Raw genomic sequence first — 18,064 nt, 5'->3', positions numbered from 1 at the left:
ATCAATGTTCCAGTAACTTAAACTACCCTTTTATTTGGAACAGTGATCCGCATACTTTTATTTGGAACACCGATCCACATAATTTAGTTGCCAAAATATGTGGTGCACTGTTCCACTTGATTTTCAGGATATGTGGAACACGGTTCCAATTATATAACTGGAACTTTTTTGCAAAAAAGTTCCAGTTACTAAGTGGATCTTACGTGGAACCAGATTAAGAGTGTACTAAAGGAAGGGAAAAACCAAAAACGTGGCCTGACGCGAAGCACCGGTGAACCGTACCATCAGTCTCGAGCTCGTGCCGTTCATGGGCTTCCCTCCCCGCGTCAGTCTGAAGTGCCTTTCTTAGTCACCGTCTTCGTGGTGCCGATCTTTAGCAGAAGCTCTGGCGACAATATCTGCAAAAGTTGATTGTAGACACATGACATTTGTATCGTTTGAAGTGCATGTGAACTTCGTTGGCACTTTTAGCAGCTTCGAATAATCGGCTGGGGTCTGTCATTGCCCTTCTCAACCCACCATTGATGAGCGCATGGTGATATGTCTAGCAACTGGCGACTTCGCTTTCATGTGTACGTATATAGAAACTTACCTATTTCATTTACCTTTTGATATTTTCGGACATTGCAGCTTGTCGCCTTTCAGAAGGAATTCGGAAGGGGGGAAGGGGGGCTGGAAGGTTTAAATCAGGCAAATGAAGTTCATGGTGTATTCAACTGTCGTGGTACAAGATTTGTGATTCCCCGCCCATCCATGCTATGCACAACACCAGCGAGTTGAGTTTAGTTAACTGCTACGGACTTCAGTTGGCGTTTTTCTCAGTGAACACTAGCTATTTTGTAATTCAACATGCTCCTTTTTCATCTGCATATTTATTAGTTAATTTTATCTCAATAGCTGGGCAGATCAAGCTCTCTTCGGGCACGGCTCCTTCGTATCGCTTTTGAAGCTGCGTCATCCCGTGACGGGCGGCGCGGAGCTTGGGTTGACTGAGGAAGCGAGTAGGGCCATCGCGGAGCGAAGCAATGAAGACTCAATCATGCGTGCTTAAATCCGCCCGCCGAAAGAAGAACGAACATGATTGCTCTCTCATGGTCACAGGAAGAACCGCCTGCGCGCGTGTATACCAAACACAGCTGACTTTCCGTCCCCTCGTGCGCACGCTTTTCTGTACCTTTCTTTCCGTCCTTTTGATTCGTTATTCGCCGCTGCCAGCGATGTGTGTACAAAGTTAAGGCTCGTCAACCTCGGCGCAGTCGATGGGTCCGTGGTGTGAACGAACACCGTCTAGGTAAAGCGGAAGCCCTGGTATACCTGCTCACGGTTCGGGCGGACTTCTGATTAGCGCGGCAAATTTAAATGGGGAGCTATCGGCAGATGCGAGACAGAGGGATGCAGCGGCATTTGAGCGAGGTGATATAGGGCACGCGATGGCCTGGGATAAGGTTGCGGGCGTCAGTTTGTTGGCCTCGTTGCCGAGTTGGGCGAACGCATTCGGGCTGCGCGCTGCCCTCGGCGTCGGCCACGCACAGTGCGGGGCCTAAATCGCGAGACGCATTCGACGGCACGATCGGACGCTTTTGGTTCCGGTGAGGGAGCGTGCTTGTGCGCTCGCGGGTGAACGTGTCTGTGTGTGAGACTCCCGGGTCGGGGGAACTGCGAGTGGCAAGAGTCTCGTCTCCGGCGTGTCGAAACGACGCGAGAAGTTTCCCATGGCCCGCGGTGCGGTCACCACCCCTCGCATTCCTCTTCCCGCCCAGTTTGAAGCCGTCGTTGTCGTTGCTCCAACTTCCGCTCGGAACATGACGCATGCACAGTTGGAGAGTGTTTGAACGGTTCGACACCTTGCTGGTTTCGTCCGGATCTGTATACACTGGCAGGAAAACATGCTCGCAAAACAGTTTGCTGGTCAGCAGCAAGATATACCTTTGTATCGCCGAAAGACATGCGATGCTGCTAATCGACATCATTTATGATACGCTAGGAACACAATGGATGAGGTGAGGTTGGTGGGGAAGCCCGTAGATTGGAATAACGAGACGAAGGGGCGGTACATATGAGTCCTGGAGAAGATAATATGCAACGATGCTGTGTGACAGAAGCAGTTGGAAATTATTGGGAGACTGCTGCGCACCGCGGTGGACAGAGCGCAGGTGTTAATTATTACTTTTTTTTTGTATTGGTGTTACATTCTTCTGTGCACAACCCCAGCCTTGACTCATTCATTAGCGTTAGAGGCATACGACCAGGACCGGCCATGTCAATACAGTAAAAACCTACGTATGGCTCAAACGACAGAATAATTTTCACGGTGTCGGCGTCGAAAATGAGCGGAACTGCTCGCGAGGGCCACGCACTTGTGAATGCCTCAGGAAGTGTCCAAGACAAGCTTCGAACTATGTATGCCGATGATGCACCGACACATGCGTCTTAATGTCCTCCCATGAGGTCGTGATGGTAAACCACGGGGCTAGGAAAAAGTGGTCCGCAATAAGGGGGAGGTGAGACTGGAGAGATACAATTTCAAACACTAGTATCAAGTTGACAGAAAAGCATCTCTCTCCAGGCGGGGAATTTTTTTTGACATCCTTGTAAGCTTGGGAGGCAATATTGTAGCTTCACTTCACACCTTTAAAGTTCAGTGAAAAGTTGTTATGCTCTAAAGCCCGCTTTGGCTAGCACCAAGCCTTGCGCGTACACAGTAAGCCTCAAGACAGGAGGCAGCTCGACTAGCCGCGTTAAGGGAGACCAAGTTACTATACATAGCCTTCCAAAATACCATGCATGACTCGTATAAATACACGACTTGAGGCTGCTTGTTTTTCCAACAATGCTGAGTGAAGTCGAGTGAAGGCGGCGGCACTTTTCCGCAATGTAGACGCAGTTCCCCACAGGTATTGTACCACAAACTGACTTTGTGGTAGCGCAAAGACGTATGCGCAACCTGTGTGGTGTATAGGTGCCGAAAAACGCTTCGTGATTGCTATTAGCCTACGTAGACTAGACAAAGCATAAAGAAGTTTTCTGAATACTGCACTCGTTTTTAATTACGCAACTTCGTCGCCGCTTGCGAAGCCTCGCCAATCCAGACAAGAAACCGAGAAATAGGTACATAAATAGAGACGACGACAAACAGGTAAGAAATCGAGCTAGCAAACGCCGGCTTCGCCCGCTCTTCATCTGCTATGGATTCTGATACATCTTCCCTTCACTCCAGTCGCGTGTGCCTTGTTTGTTGTTTGTCTCTTTTTCGTTGCCATCCCGCTTTAACCCCATTCGCAGAGGTTAACTGGTCGACGCAGCCGTCAGCCTTGAGTCTCGAGGTGGGGAGCACGCCAGCCGGATTGCGTGTCTTGCGCGACAACCTCAGGCGGCAGCAACGGCCACAGTGGCTCCTCGCGTAGTGACAGCTCGCCAAAAGAGTTAGTCGCCCGGAGCGACGCGCTGAGCGAACAGGCGAACGGAGACGCTCAAAAACGAGACCCGTCCGAAGCGGCGAGATCGATATCTCTGACGCACATCCCGGCGGCAGCAGCGGGACGACTCTCCCGTGAAGAGCGCGATCTCACTCCTCGGAGCGGCCAGCGCTTCGAGCGTCCTTGTAGACGTATTTGCTGGACCCCTGCCTAGAAATTTTTGCGCGCAGGAAGACCACGCGACAAGACGGCAGGCAATGGTCGCCCCCGCCACCACACGTGTTTTCTTTCTCTTTCTTTTTTTACTCAAAATGTCCTCGAAGCACTTCGGGAGAAAACACGGAATGGGCAGGAGCGGTGCTACGAACACCCGCGGCCGCCGCGATCTCTTCTTATCAGGCGCTGCTTATTTGGCAGATGCGTCGTCCGGCTCTTAGTGTGGATTGGGCAGGTCTCGGCGGAGATAGCGAGACAGTCGCCTTGGATGAACGCCAAGTTGCGTGTCTCCAACGCGCACCCGATGTGCCCGCGTGGATCTGCCGCCTGCACGACGTCGCGGGGACGGAATGCCGTGCACCTATCCCGCCTAAGAGGACCACGGATGACACGTTTTCGGTCGTGCTATATAAGCAGCCCAGAAGGACAGTCATCGCAGAGCTCAAGGCCACAAGAATGAAGTACGATCACCTTTCACAGCGCAGCAGTAAACAAATTTACTCCTTTAGCTGCGTATAGGCTAGGCTGATCAGTCAGCGTCCGTATCAAGCCGCTGGTTAGATATTATAAACCACGAATTTTTTAGTTTCGAAATTGGCGAAATAAAAAAAAAATACGCCGGTGTGTACAACTTTATCGGCACAATGAAAATCACTAGTCGGTTGGCATTACCCAGAGAATTAATTCTACTGTGGCGCCGTACGTGGCCAGTGTGTGTCCAAATGTTGAAGTCAGACACCTAATAGAAGTGACACCTGAAACGTTGTACCTGTAATCGAAAGTATTTAAAAGGTAGGATTCAGACGTCATGACAAAGAATTCTTGCTTCTTTACCTTGGCGGACACGTGTCATTTGTCCAAATATTGTTACGGAAGTTATTCCTTAACCTGTATTAAGCTAAGCTTGGTTCAGAAAGCCCTTCTGCTGCTTCCTTTCTCGGTTGAAATATTTGGGTATTAGCGCATTAAAGCTTTCCTGGTCACGTTGGAGGTGCGCTATAGTTTTATATCGTGACGTTAGGGTCCCTTTAGCTATAACTGTTCGCCTCATTTATTAAGAATCGACAGCTGCTGAACTAAAACAGGAGAACTTGCATGGGTGTTGCCCCGCTGAGTGTATCGCCCAGTCATGCGCCGAGAATTATCGCACATTCTTCAGCGCGTCACATGCGAGGGACAAATTATATTAAGAGTACTGTTCGCTGTTTTATTTGGATGAGCAATATCGTTGTTATATTTAATGTTCTCGTTATATGTTCTCGTTACTTTCATTCAATCTCTCTCTTTCTCTTTCTCCCTCTCTCGCTCCCTCTCTTTCTGCCTTTATTTGTTCGTTTTTTTTTTCTTTGGAAAACAAACGACGACTGTTTCGTTTAAATCCTAACTGCATCTCCCTGCATGTTTCCTTACGGTGACTGAAGATTTACAATGGTTTAACATGTGAAAATTCGCTCGTATTTGCGGAAAACTATAGAACGACCGAAATCGTTGCCTTGTTTGCAGTGTCTAAGGAGTAACTTTTTTGAAAGCCGCTTGCCTCGTGTCAGAAGATTTTACGCCTCTTCACCTTTGTTGCCCTTCAAAATTCTAATACTTGACAGTTACCACTTTTTGGTTGCCGTTTCTGTATACTGCGTTAATACGCAGTCAGATAAATCGTTCGTAAGTTGTCCCTCCAAGTCATCCCACTGCCCCCCGCCTCCTTTCCTTTCTTTACCCCCCTCGAGCAGTCCTGGCGTAACGGGAAATTATTTCCACCCCCACGGGGCGGAGGACATAACCCAGTCGTCTTCTCCGCATGGGCATCTTAATACCCTCGCCGCCAGCGTGCAGGGCTGCAGGCCAACGAGCGATCAAACGCCAGCTCTCCGACCGCCTCGCATACCGTCGCCGGCTGCGCTGGGTCCATTAGCCGCTACTAAACATCGCGCGGTGTTGTACGACCAGGAAAAAAGCAAGCTACCGCATCGCACATTAGGCGATGACACCCGTGGCCCCGCTGACAAGAAGCCCCCGGTGATTTGCCGTCGCCCTGATGATCCCTCCCAGCGCGAGGAGCTGCCGCAGCCGCCGCTCATAGGATATTGATTGACTGCGCGTTCGACTCCCGGGCCCGGGCGCACGTGTATTTGATGGTCATCCTTGTCGGAGTGGGCGCGGCCATTAAGCGGTCAGCGGTTGGGGAGTGTGGGACGGGGCCGACACCGAACGAAGTGCCATCTATTTACCCTCTCCCCCCTTTCGCATCGCCCTCGCGTTCTCCTCCTGAGATATTTACTGCTTGCCCCTCTTGGTCTTCTGCGTCTTCTTCCAGTGGGACCTTGTTTCCTCTTCTTTCTTGTTTTCGCGTCTTTCGTCGTGAAACGTAACCAACCTTTGCCCTTAAAGCAAGCATGTCCTGTGCGTAGCTAGTGTGTTCTCAACTACATAAAGGCACACATACTGGCTCCTTTCTGGAGGATGCCTTAGGTCTCAGTGTTCCTTAGAACGCGTCATTCGTTCGGAGCATCGTTAGAGTAGCGGAAGGAGAAAGAGAGTGCGTGTCTCGGCAGCAGAGGAAACGCGGGGGAGGGGGAGAGAGGGTGGCGTCGAACGCGACAGAGCCGCTCCCGGCGCCAATTTCGTTGACACCACTAACCGACAAGAAGCCGCTGTTTCGTGAACTCCTTTGAGCTGCGCCCCGGTCAATAGTGTTTTGTTTCGGGAATCTGCGCGAACAGAACGAAACCGAAACTGCTTCGTTGGGTAACACGCCACCATGTGAATGGTTCGGCTCAGCAATTTTTTTTATTGCGTGAGCTGCCCTCGAGAGTGGAGAGAGATTGATCGCCGACGCAACGCAGGCGATGAGGCACGCCGTAGTGGAGGGCTCGGGATTAAATTGTCCACCTGGGGATTTTTAACGCGCGCAGAAATTTCGTACACACGGACGTTCTCGCTTTTCGCCTTCCATCAGAAAAGCGGCCGCCGCGGCCGGGAATCGAACCCGCGTCCGGAGAGTGGAGAGAGGGGCGTTGTCTTGCCAAGGCGTCGTCAGTCGAGAGAGAGAGAGAGAAGTAACATTTATTTAAAGAGCTCCCCCTTATGGGGGAGCTCTTTATGGGAGCGAGGTGTCGGCTGCCCACAGGGCCGCAGCGACCTGGAGGCCTCGGGAGGTGACTAGCACCTGGTCCAAAACCTCTGAGCTCCGGAAGGCCTGCTCCCAGGCCTGGGGGGTGGGGAGGGGTGGGTAGGGATTCTTGGGGCACTGCAGACAGAGGGGATGAAAGTGCGTGTCCAGTGCACCACAGTGCGGGCAGCGGGGTGAGGGAAACAGGTGGGGGTGGGAGTGTATAGGATCGTGCGGTGAGGAAAGGTAGGTGGGAGCTTGGATGCTGCCATGCGGGCCTCCTGTGGTGATAGAAAGCTGGGGGGGGAGGAGGCCTCGAAGTTTCAGTCTGTGGCTTAGTTTAATGTCGGTGTATGTGTACAGGGGGGTGGGGATGCTGTGGTTAGGAGCAAAAGAAGCAGGAGCCCGGGTAACGAGTTCTCGAGCATGCCTCCTAAGCCAGTGTGGGCCGGAGTCCACAGAAGCTCCACAGGATCCCGGGGAGGGTGTTGGAGGATGATACGGAGAGCTTGTGGAGAGATACGTCCCTTACGGTAGTTGAAGAGGGCATGCTGGGAGTCGGAGAGGATGGTGGTGGGTTGGGGCTGTTGAACTATGGCGAGGGAAATGGCAACTTCCTCTGCCACCGTAGGCGAGGGGGTGGGGATAGCCATGGTCGTGGGGTAGGGAAGGCCGCGCATAGAAGTGGCGTAAGCCTGATTGTTCGGGTATTGAGCCGCGTCCACATAGATGGTAGTGATGAGGGTGGGTGGGAGATGGTGTGACTCTTGGCACGTGCCGTGCGGCGGCCTGCATGGTGGAGAGGGTTCATGTTGCGAGGAAGGGGTCCGATGAGTAGTAGGCGTCGTATGTGTGGGGGTATAGGCAATGGGGGGCAGGCGTTTGAATTGGGTTGATATTGAGGGAGGCCAGGATGTGGTGTCCAGTGGTGGAGAGGGAGAGACGGAGGATTTGGGAGGAGCGCTGCGCTTCGATGAGTTCCTGTGTAGTGTTGTGGAGTCCCATAGCTGTAAAGCGCCTCTCAGCACCTGCCTCTGCCGACGCACCGGTACGGTCGCGCGGCGTCTCTACGGGTCCCACGACTCCAGTCTACGCTTGTATGCATTGTAGAATTGAGTCCGCAGCCAGTGCACGGTAACAAAAGAGGAAGGCATGAGAATGCCAGCGACGAAATGCCGATAATGGAGGACAACAGAAGGGGCGACAGACGGCCAATGTCGCTGCCAAAGAAAGCAAACGTGACCACTGAGAAGGTCTATAGAGCTGAGACGATTGGCACGATGCACGAGGGGCGTGCGAGAAATGCGGCGTTGCGGACTTCTGAAGTTGGAGCAAGACGGGGTCTCCACTCCGAGCCTGAAGGTTTCGAGGCGGAGGGACGAGATTTTTACGCATTTTTAAAGACCCACGAATGGATTTTTAATTAATTTTTATTGCGGAAATGGGGAATGCATAACACCCTTAATGGCTAGTTAAGAAATTTTCGGTGTTTTTTCTCCTTTCTTGGTCCTTTTCGGCAGAGGTTGCACTCAATCGCTAAGTTTAATGTCGCTTATCACTTATATGTTTATTTATTTGAAATAAACGTAAACATCGTGGTTCACGTGCGTTGAATCAAACCGGAAGGGCTACCTGTTACTGAGTGGGTCCTGCGGCCGTACCGTTGGTGAATACACGTGTATCGCCTTGGTAACTTGCTCGGTAGCAAGGTGATATGTTTTTTTTTTTATTTTTTTCATTTCAGTCAAATTACATGACCAGAGGAACGAAAACATACTGTTCTGGACAAACTGCATTTCTCTTTAGGCGAAAAACCCGGATAAGGTTTCTCTACAAAATGCTGAAGACGCGGCATGGCGCGCGGCGCTCTCTGTGAAACCACATTATACAGTAGCACCTTCTCAAGCGTCGCAACGGGTATGAAAAATGGCTGACGCGAAACAGTTATAAGACGGAGCGTTTAAACAGGTTGCGAAAAGAGGCCGTTTATAGGGAATTGTATCAACAAAGAGAACCTAATGAGAAACAGATGAAACAATGCGGCCTAAAAATATGTGAAAAAGAAGTGGACAAAAAGAGCTCTATTGGACCACGCTTGTGAACGCGTTAAAACACGCCAGGACTATAAATATCCAGGACTATAGCCAGGACTATAGTCCCTGTAACCTAACCAAGCAGCCGAGCAGTCCTTTGGACACAGGCTTCAAAATAAAGTTTCTCTCTCTCTCTCTCTCTCTCTCTCTCTCTCTCTCTCTCTCTCTCTCTCTCTCTCTCTCTCTCTCTCTCTCTCTCTCTCTCTATGGTTACAATAGCGGGGTTGCAAGAGGTGATGGGAGGGCACCTTATTGGTTCTCCTCCCTTCCATTTCGTGACGCTTGGAACGCTGGGGTGCGTTGAGTGAATTGCGTCTTGCTTAGCGGAGACGGCCGGGGATCACTTGTCCCCCAGGAATCCAGGCGTCTTCAGCCATACCTTTTATCGCGGTCGGGACGTACCGCATCGGTGTGGGGAGGAAGGAAAAAAATACGGTACAGAATAGCAAGAACCTACGATCCTGGGTGCGCGGGGGAAAAAATGCTGGGAGTCGCACAACAAGATATGGCCACCGAGGCATTAATGACGGGGCGGTCGGGGAAAGTGGCGCACACAGGGCGAAATGGTGCTCTTTTTCTCTGCAGCAGAAAGATAGCCAACATCTCTGGGAAGAAACTGTGGTGGGGCTAGGAGGAGCTATAGAATGGTGTTTACAATCGTTGTAGGGAAATACATCGCCCGGAAACGTGACGAATGGATTCGACCTAGCATTACGTAAATGTCTCTATTAATTACCCTGGTAATTAGTTGAGGCATTTAATCGCGTAGTAATTTGATCGATTGCAGGCTGTGACGAACGTTTCATTCACTCACGGCGCACACTTGAAAGGCGAATGCCCACATGAATATGGCATTGAGGCCGCCACTAATATTTTACAGCCGGTGACTTTCGGAACCTGTTTAAGTTTTATTTTTATTTTTTTTCTCACCGTGTTGCTCTCCTGAAATTTTTTACGTCGGTCCTGCAGTGCCTGAATTTAGTCCTGTTATTCCCGTACGTGAGTTCAGCGGTAAGAACAGGTTTGGTAGCCCAACACTCACCCGACAATATGAAACGCCGTCTCTGATTGGGTGAAATTAAGGAAGTAGCAGAATGGCTTCAAGATAACTAGGTAACCTGAAAAGTAGGCTGCGCTTTCCAGCCCGGCTCGTTGGTCTAGGGGTATGATTCTCGCTTAGGGTGCGAGAGGTCCCGGGTTCAAATCCCGGACGAGCCCGCTTTTTTTCTTTTTTTGTTGCTGGAAATAACTTGAAGGTGGGAGGACTAGTTCTTTTAAACTGATATACGCCAACAATTTTAGGCACAGGGCTTGATATATTTCAAAGTACGGATGACATAATGTTCAGTCACTACGAAATCCCGTTGGTACGTATCCGTTTCAGAGGCATTTAAGTTGTCCCCGTGCATGACATACTACTGGCGTGATATGTTCTGTTCACCCATACCACTATTTTTTTTAATGCGTACCATTCTTTGGCGAGTACACCCCACGCCAGGACCGTGTAACGCCTTCCATTTGTGCAAAAATGCAAAATTGGAAGGAGTGACACATTCAGTCGTTATGGTAACGTAAACGGAAACAACTGGTCGAACAGAATTTCTAAAAACAAAAAAGAAAACAAAGAATAATAAATATTTAAAAAAAACGAACTGGCAAAATAAAGAACAACAACCTTGTACGTCTCCTCAAAAGAAAAACTATGACTAAAATAAAAGAAGCCTAGAGAATAACATTGGAAATACGAATCAAAAATAGCGAAAATTCGCAAACCCATGAGGCCCTGCTTTTCAGCAAAAATGAAAAATGTGCGGAAGTGAAACATCTAATCGTTATGATAGCGTGAACAGGCATAATTTGTTGAACATAACTTTGAGAAATTAAAAAAAAAAGTCGGGAAATAGAAAAAAAAATGCAAATACTACAAAAATGAAGCAAGAAATAAAAAATCTGAATCTTATAGGTCTCCAAAAAACGAAGACTAAACTAAAAAAAATCCCAAAAGATAACCCTGGAAATAAGAGTAAAAAAAGCGGAAACAAACCGACCCTGGAGTGTACCTTCAATCTACGGGAAAAAAGACATCAGGCGAAGTAAACCTCTGAATTGCTATAATGGTATAAATTTACATCATTGGAGAAAATCGACGACATAAAAATTAAAAACAATGAAACAATCCAACGTGTTTGGCTAGTCAAAGCCAATTCTGGCTGTAAAGAACTCACAATGTAAGCAAGTGGTATAAGAATGTTATGCATTAATAGACTCTCCTCTTAATTCCAGCAGGTTTTTTTTTTCTTTCTGCGAACTCTGAATAAACTTAACAAGGTTCCACTGCAGTGAAAAATTCCCTGAACTGAGATGTTCAATGAAACAAACAATCAAATAGCTATATTTCCTTTGAAAAGTGTGTTTCAAGTAAAATCTGGCAATATGCTCTATCACTAATTTGATATAACTTTTTTTCTGCTCTTTTGAGCGATATGCTACAATACAATTCTAGATTTTGTTTTAAAAAAATGGCTGCGGCGTAACTCAGCCAACCTTTGTATATGCAAAACAAAAGCTTGGTTTGTACCTGTGCTAGACGAGCGTTTAAAATGACGTTTGAGTCGAATGACCTTCGAAATTTCAACTGCCATTCGAACGACAATTCTCAAAGGCAGTTGAAAGTTTCCGCCTTTGCCCGCCACGTTTTGGTGTCGCCACTGCTGCCCTGTTTCGTTCTTGGCAAAATTTTAATTTCAGAGTTAAAATGGGGAAGAAGACAATTATTAGCGATAAAATTGATAACACTCTGCATGCGCGCACAAGACATGCACAAGACAGCCCATTTTCTTCTTGTTTTCATGCACCGCCGGTGTTGAGAGTACTAAGTCACACTGTAATCATCGAGCGAGTGACAGAAAACAAAAACAATTGAAAAGTTATGAATATCGTGCATTTTAAACACCTAGTTTTACTCGGAAATAATTGTTTTGGCTATTACCGCATGCAGAAACCGCGCCTGAAGTTACGACTGTTCGCGTTTCAAAGGCCTTTGAGATTCTCAAAGGTCAGTTGTCGCGCTCCTTCGACTCAAATGCCGTTTCAACCAAATTCCCTCGAAAAACTGTTCGCGTTTCAAAGGCCTTTGAGATTCTCAAAGGTCAGTTGTCGTGCTCCTTCGACTAAAATGCCATTTCAACTAAATTCCTTCGAAAAACGTCGTGTAGCAGCTCAAATGTGTCATATGAGTCAAATGACATTCGACTCGAAGGTCTTCGAAACGCTCGTGCAGCACGGGTATTAGTCTTGTTGAGTCTTGGTTTCGCTTGGTTAACCTTTGATGTAGCTGTGCTGCCGACCACGTCTCAAATCCGTTCAGTCCCTTGCAACGCTCACAGGAGGAGGCCCGACCTCGCTTTCATTTATGGCGAACGCGGCGTTCCTTTTCGCCGGGCGCAAGACGAGTCACGTAGCCCGAGACGACACAGCGGCGCATGCGTGGGTGGCGGCGGGGTTGGTCGGCTGCCGGTCAGCTGAGTGCCCGCAACAGCGATGGCCTCCGCCGCTAGTTGAGCAGAACGACTGAAAACGGGGCTTTGTGCGCAACGCCGAAAGCAGGCCCGGCGAATCACGCGATGCGCTTTGAGGGGTGTGTCGCAGGGGGTGTGTCTGCGGTCCAGAGTTGAACTTGCGCATCCGCGGCGAATCCCCTGGACGAAAGTAGTAAAGCTTTGCTCTAAAAATAAGACGGGGAACGAGGTCTGCAAGACCATGCAGTGCTACGCTGTGTTGCGGTCTCTTCACGAAGCATTTACTCTCGCTGCGAAATTAGCGTCACCCTGCAGTGTTTCCACACTGTCGCCAGATAGTTTTTTTGCATTGGCCTTTAAGTTCTTCAAAAAGGTCTGTTCATACGGAAATGGCGGATCGAGCTAAAAATAAGGTGTCCTTTCCAAGTTCTGTGCTGTATAAGCATGGGGGAAGTAAGAAAACCTAATCCCAGATTACTGGTGATTCGATATTTGATGTCAATACATTTTTTTAGTTTAGTTTTCGAGCACTGAAGAGTGACGTAACGTATGTTTAATAGTGTTCCAATCTCTAACATGCTTCCGAGTAAAGCCAATTTCTTTGCATTCCTTACTTTTGTGATTTTCATTTCCTGTCTATTTTGCATCGTGGCGGCACAAAGTGGTTTCACCATCGTTTCGTGGTTAATGCAGTTCTAATCTCAGCTTTGGACCTCGTGCTCCTTCGTGGCAACAGTGGGAGAGAAGGAAGGCATTGAGGCGTTCTCCCTTCTTCCGCAATCGATGACGACCACCCGTCTGCCTCACCGCCCGCACGCATTCGACGCCTAGCACCTTCCTTTTGGCGCCAGGCAGGCTTTTGTTTCGGCTGAAGTAGTCGTGCGTGTAAGGTTTCTGGCAGATTCCCATTATATATATATATATATAATACCCAACCACAAGGATCCACGCAGTTGAAAGGACCATTGGGATATTCTGACTGAGGGAGTTGGGAAGGAAGGAAACCAGTTACCTTCAGTAGAAGAACAGATACGCGCACAAACGCTCGTGCACGTACGCTGATACCCAAGCACGCAGACGCACGCAGTCGTACGCAGACGAGGAGGCAACAAACAAAATAAGGAGAAAAGGGGACAGAAAACGGGAAAACAAACACGCAGTCTCGGGGAGAAATGAACCCCGCACCGTCTGCGGCCGCAGAACCACTCGTGCACGTATGGATTCGTCCTATTATCGCCGATCAATCAAATGGCAGTCGCCGCTTCTCTCTGATATTTGCCCCGAGTCTCCCGAAGGAGGGGAAAGCGACACCTCCGTGACTGCGCAGTTCGAGTCCCTCTGTTCCTCCCCCTGCTCTGCCTGGATGCTCGGTTTGCCTGTTTACGGCGGGCCGTGCAGCTGGGATCGACCACGTAGAGGCGCCGCTGACTCTGTTTGCGTTGCGGGTTTTTTATTGGCTTATGCACTGACCACAGCGTCCGTCCTAGAGGGGGAGTCTCTTGGGTAGCATCCGTGAGAAAGTTGGCGCGCGGTGGGTATCACTCACCGGCTGGTTATTGTGACGTCCGTGCGACGGAGCATGCGTGTTGAGTATTTCGTCCACAGAACTGCTGCCTCAGCCGTTTGACACTTCGAAAAGTTCGTGGGCTTTGTCTTGCCCGTGGAAACTTTAGTACAACCCAGAAGTGACGCAGCGTGCTGGGGCGTTTTAAATTTAAGGTAAGAAGGCAACGGCCTCGTCGCCGTCACAGAGTTTCCCCCAAAGGCTTCTTTAGAAAGTGAGCCTGGCTCTTCGGTTCCTTAATTTTGTATCTGCTGCATTGGTAGCACAAAACTTCCTTTAAGTGCCCTACTTATATCGTTTTACCAGGTGACGCCTACAAAAACTGTCTTGTTTAAAACTTGCCCAAAGTTTGTGCACACTTCACGTTTTATTGTTGTTAAAATCTTGCCCCTTTTAGTAGCGGGATAATTTAAATTCTTGAGCCATGCATTGATGCTGGTGTTATTAAGCTTATTTCATAGCCTCGGGTACGCCTGTTGATACAATACAACTCTTTACCCGTTCATTTAGAGGCCGCATGCGTGTTAGCAAGGGCGCCAGCTTATCTGGGCAAGTATTGACCTTGTTTGTACCTACAATGGTACCGACTCCTTCAATGGTACCAAGACATGGTATCATGTTCCACATGGTTACTACAACCTGCCGCAGTGGCACAGTAGTGATAGAACCCCAGGTTTTGTTACCGAGTCACGGCGATTCCGAAACATCGTGGAGAAGGATGACATTTGCGCGGGTATTTACGTTGTACTGACAGTGCCAAATGGTGAATGGTTCAAGGCATACTGGTACACACCACCACGCACTTTATTACGTACTGTCGCCTTTTTTTTTGTTTTTTTGCCAAAGACGCAAGTTAACCTTGTGTCTCGAACACAAGCGGCTGCCACGGCTTGCGGCTTTCCGGACTGGGAAGGCCACCCACATCCCCATTTCGCGCTTCAATAAATGTTTATAAACAGCAGCGAGACATCAAACATTGTGAGTTCCTACCCGGATAAGTTGTTGTGGCTGCACTTACAGATTAAGAAAACAAGAGAACACTACAGCTAGTTTTGGAAACAGCTCATGCTCTTCAGCCCACCAAGCGGTGGCGGCCTTAGACGAAGCCGGCGGGACGGTTTGTACGTTCAAATAGGAGAATTAAAAAAAAAAATCCAAAGCTCGCAGTTTGAATGAAGAGAGAAGAAGAATCGTAGTGTAGCCTGTGAGCTGTTGATGCTGTTTGCTTGTCCAAGGACATGGTGGTGGCGGGGCAGCGACTATAATTTTCCTCTCTTTCGGTTCTTGCTGTTGTTTTTCGCTGCTACCCCCTTTTCTCCGAGTCCGTGATGTCTCTCCACGTTGGAAGCCCGGCCGTGTGCTCGTTCTTGACGCCGGCGTCAAGATGAAGGGGGGGGGGAGGACAAAAAAGCGAAGAGGGAGGAAACACGCCTCGGATCCGTCTGTATAGCCGCCGACCTTCCCCCGGCCGCCGGAATGGGTCGAGCTGCCGCCTCGGGAGGACTACGTGACCAGGTTCCCAACGCGATCGCTGTCGTGGAGCTGTCGCCGGCCGCCCCTGGAAATTTGTGCGAGCAAGGCATCCCTTTCTTCTTCGCTTACAGCTAGCAGCTCTCTCTCGCTTTATCCTTTTCGTTTGAAAAATTCTAAAGAAAAGCGAGTGAGAGAGAACTTCCCGTTTTCTTACCGTTTTCCTCTATTTTCGGAGCTTTAGATTTTTTTTTCTTCCCCCATACCGTGCTCGCTGCGGTGTCTGAGGAAGATAGGCCTCCGTGCTCGCCGGCGTGCTATACCAAGGCTGCCGCACTGTTCCACAGAACAGAACAACGCCAGAAGGAACGCGCAAGAAGGTGTTTCCACTCCGACTGTGGGCTTCACCCCGCGATTCGGGAAAGAAGGGGTGAAGTGGAATGCTACGTATAGTACGACTAAACTTTCCTCCAAAGCGATAACGTACCTAGGAAAAAAATCGCGAAAAGGTATAGGATCTAGGAATTTTTACTTTCAACTTCTTTCATTTGAGTTCTTCACTTTCATTTTATGGCATCAGCGCTCCGAACCCTGACGCGTTTAACCGTGAACACAGTTCTAGACCATCATCTCCGTTTTTACTTAAAGCCCCTTCGAACTAAGTGAGGTACCATTCGTATCATGTAGACATTTTCCGAGTTATAGCCCGTCCTTACGCAGCGCTCTGCGTCCACTCGATCAAGGAATCTTCCGGGCTTCTAGTGTCACGTGTGCAAGATAGGTGGAAGCAAGCTACCCTTGTAGCCACTTCCAGGAAAGAAAAAGATTAAGTCGGAAGTTTTTGAATGTGATCACCTCATAACACTAAAACCCACTGCATTCTCCTATACATGGTCTCATAACAACGTCTTTCAACATTACTATTTGGCCCAAATAAATTATCCCCGTCTGTTTTGTTTATATTCTTAACACAATGATTGTTGCAGTGCCGTCAAGGAAGAATTATTGTCAACATTCTGGAGATAACGATACTTCACTTACTTCAATCGCCGCCTCCACAAATCCGTATTCTTCCCGGCCTCAATTCTGCGTCCGCGAGGCCCGTAGCGAGCGCTATCACTGACCGACGTCTCATTACCGAACGGCTCAAGCGACCATTCGCATCGTGGCTACAGGACTCATTAAGGGCGTCGGGTAGAACTTCGCACTAACATAACCGGAAGCACTCGTGACATCATCGAACGCGTGGGTGTGGCAAGGACGCCGCATAGACAAATGAATACAACTCGCTACGTCTTCTAAAGGCCATGGAATCCAGCGGATGGGCGTTGCTTAATTCTGCTCGCAGGATGAAGCGGCACACGTTTGCGATATTGCACCACGCAACCGCGCTGCGAACACGGCTGGTACACGATCGAGGAATATTTGTGTGTTTCGACGAGTTACTTGCGTACGTGATACGTTTGGAAATGTTTATGGCGTTATACCTGCGTATTGTGAAACGGGAACCTGAAAATATGAACCTGAACATACAAAAAGCGAAGACTTTTGTTCCCGGAAGTATGTCATGAACACGGTGCATTCTAGGGGTGCTATAACCGCTGGCAAATCCGTATTTTCACCTGAATAAACGAGTAAGTGGATTTTGTGTTCCTGCATTAATTTTTTTCTGTTAGCGTTTAGTTCAGCGCCAAAAGCATGCGACGTGCCACACCACGCAGTGCTGCCATCTCTTGGCCCCTCGGCAGCGCTAAGCAAGTTAGAGAAAACCAGTGGACACGCCTCCGTTAAATACATTTGAACCGGCGAATACAGGAGGGTTTCATTTATACGCTGAAGCAACATAATTTTTTCCCACTGTTTCTGGAGAATCATCGTCATCGTCATCATCATCATCATCGTCATCATCATCATCATCATCATCATCATCATCATCATCATCACAAGCCTATCTACGCCCACTGCAGGGCAAAGGCCTCTCCCATTATTCTCCAATTACCTCGGTCCTGTGCCAACTGTGACCAATTTATCCCCGCAAACTTCTTGATCTCATCTGCCCATCTAACTTTCTCCCGCCCCCTGCAACTCTTGCCTTCTCTAGGATCCACTCTGTTACCCTTAATGACCAGCAGTTATCTTGCCTTCGCATTACATGCCCTGCCCACGTCCATTTCTTCTTCTTAATTTCTACTAATATGTCTTTAACACCAGTTTGCTCCCTGACCCACTCCGCTCTCTTCTTGTCCCTTAATGTTACACCTATCATTTTCCGCTCCATTGCCCGCTGAGTCGTTCTCAATTTAAGTTGAACCCTCTTAGTGAGCCTCCAAGTTTCTGCCCCGTAGGTGAGTACCGGTAAGATGCAGCAGTCATACACTTTCTTCTTCAGCGACAATGGTAGGCTGCTATTCATTATCTGAGAATGTCTGCCATATGCACCCCACCCCATTCTGATCCTTCTAATTATCTCTGCCTCATGGTTGGGATCTTGGGTCACAACTTGGCCTAAGTAGATATATTCGCTTACCACTTCCACTGCCTCGCCACCTATCTCAAACTGCTGTGCTGTCCCGAGGTTATTGATCATTACTTTAGTTTTCTGCATATTAATTTTCAGGCCCACGGTTCTACTCTGTTCGCCCAGTGCGAAAAGCATGCTTTGCAATCCGTCCCCCGAG

General features: G+C 48.9%; 1 long non-coding RNA gene and 1 other non-coding gene across 4 annotated transcripts in view; both read left to right on the top strand.

Annotated features, from left to right (window-relative positions):
* LOC144151588 (uncharacterized) overlaps window positions 1-18,064 on the top strand; it is a 255,230-nt gene that overhangs the window by 141,239 nt on the left and 95,927 nt on the right. The gene's annotated exons all lie outside the window — the stretch shown is intronic.
* On the top strand, window positions 9,981-10,052 carry Trnap-agg (transfer RNA proline (anticodon AGG)). Its single transcript has one exon. It is a non-coding gene; the product is annotated as a tRNA-Pro (tRNA).

This window comes from Haemaphysalis longicornis, unplaced genomic scaffold (genome assembly GCF_048455015.1).
Source record: "Haemaphysalis longicornis isolate Haplotype H1 unplaced genomic scaffold, Haemaphysalis longicornis Haplotype H1 scaffold_9, whole genome shotgun sequence".
In the NCBI taxonomy this organism is placed as follows: domain Eukaryota; kingdom Metazoa; phylum Arthropoda; class Arachnida; order Ixodida; family Ixodidae; genus Haemaphysalis; species Haemaphysalis longicornis.
Note: the sequence above shows the minus strand (reverse complement) of the source record. Positions and strands in the feature narration are given on the sequence as shown.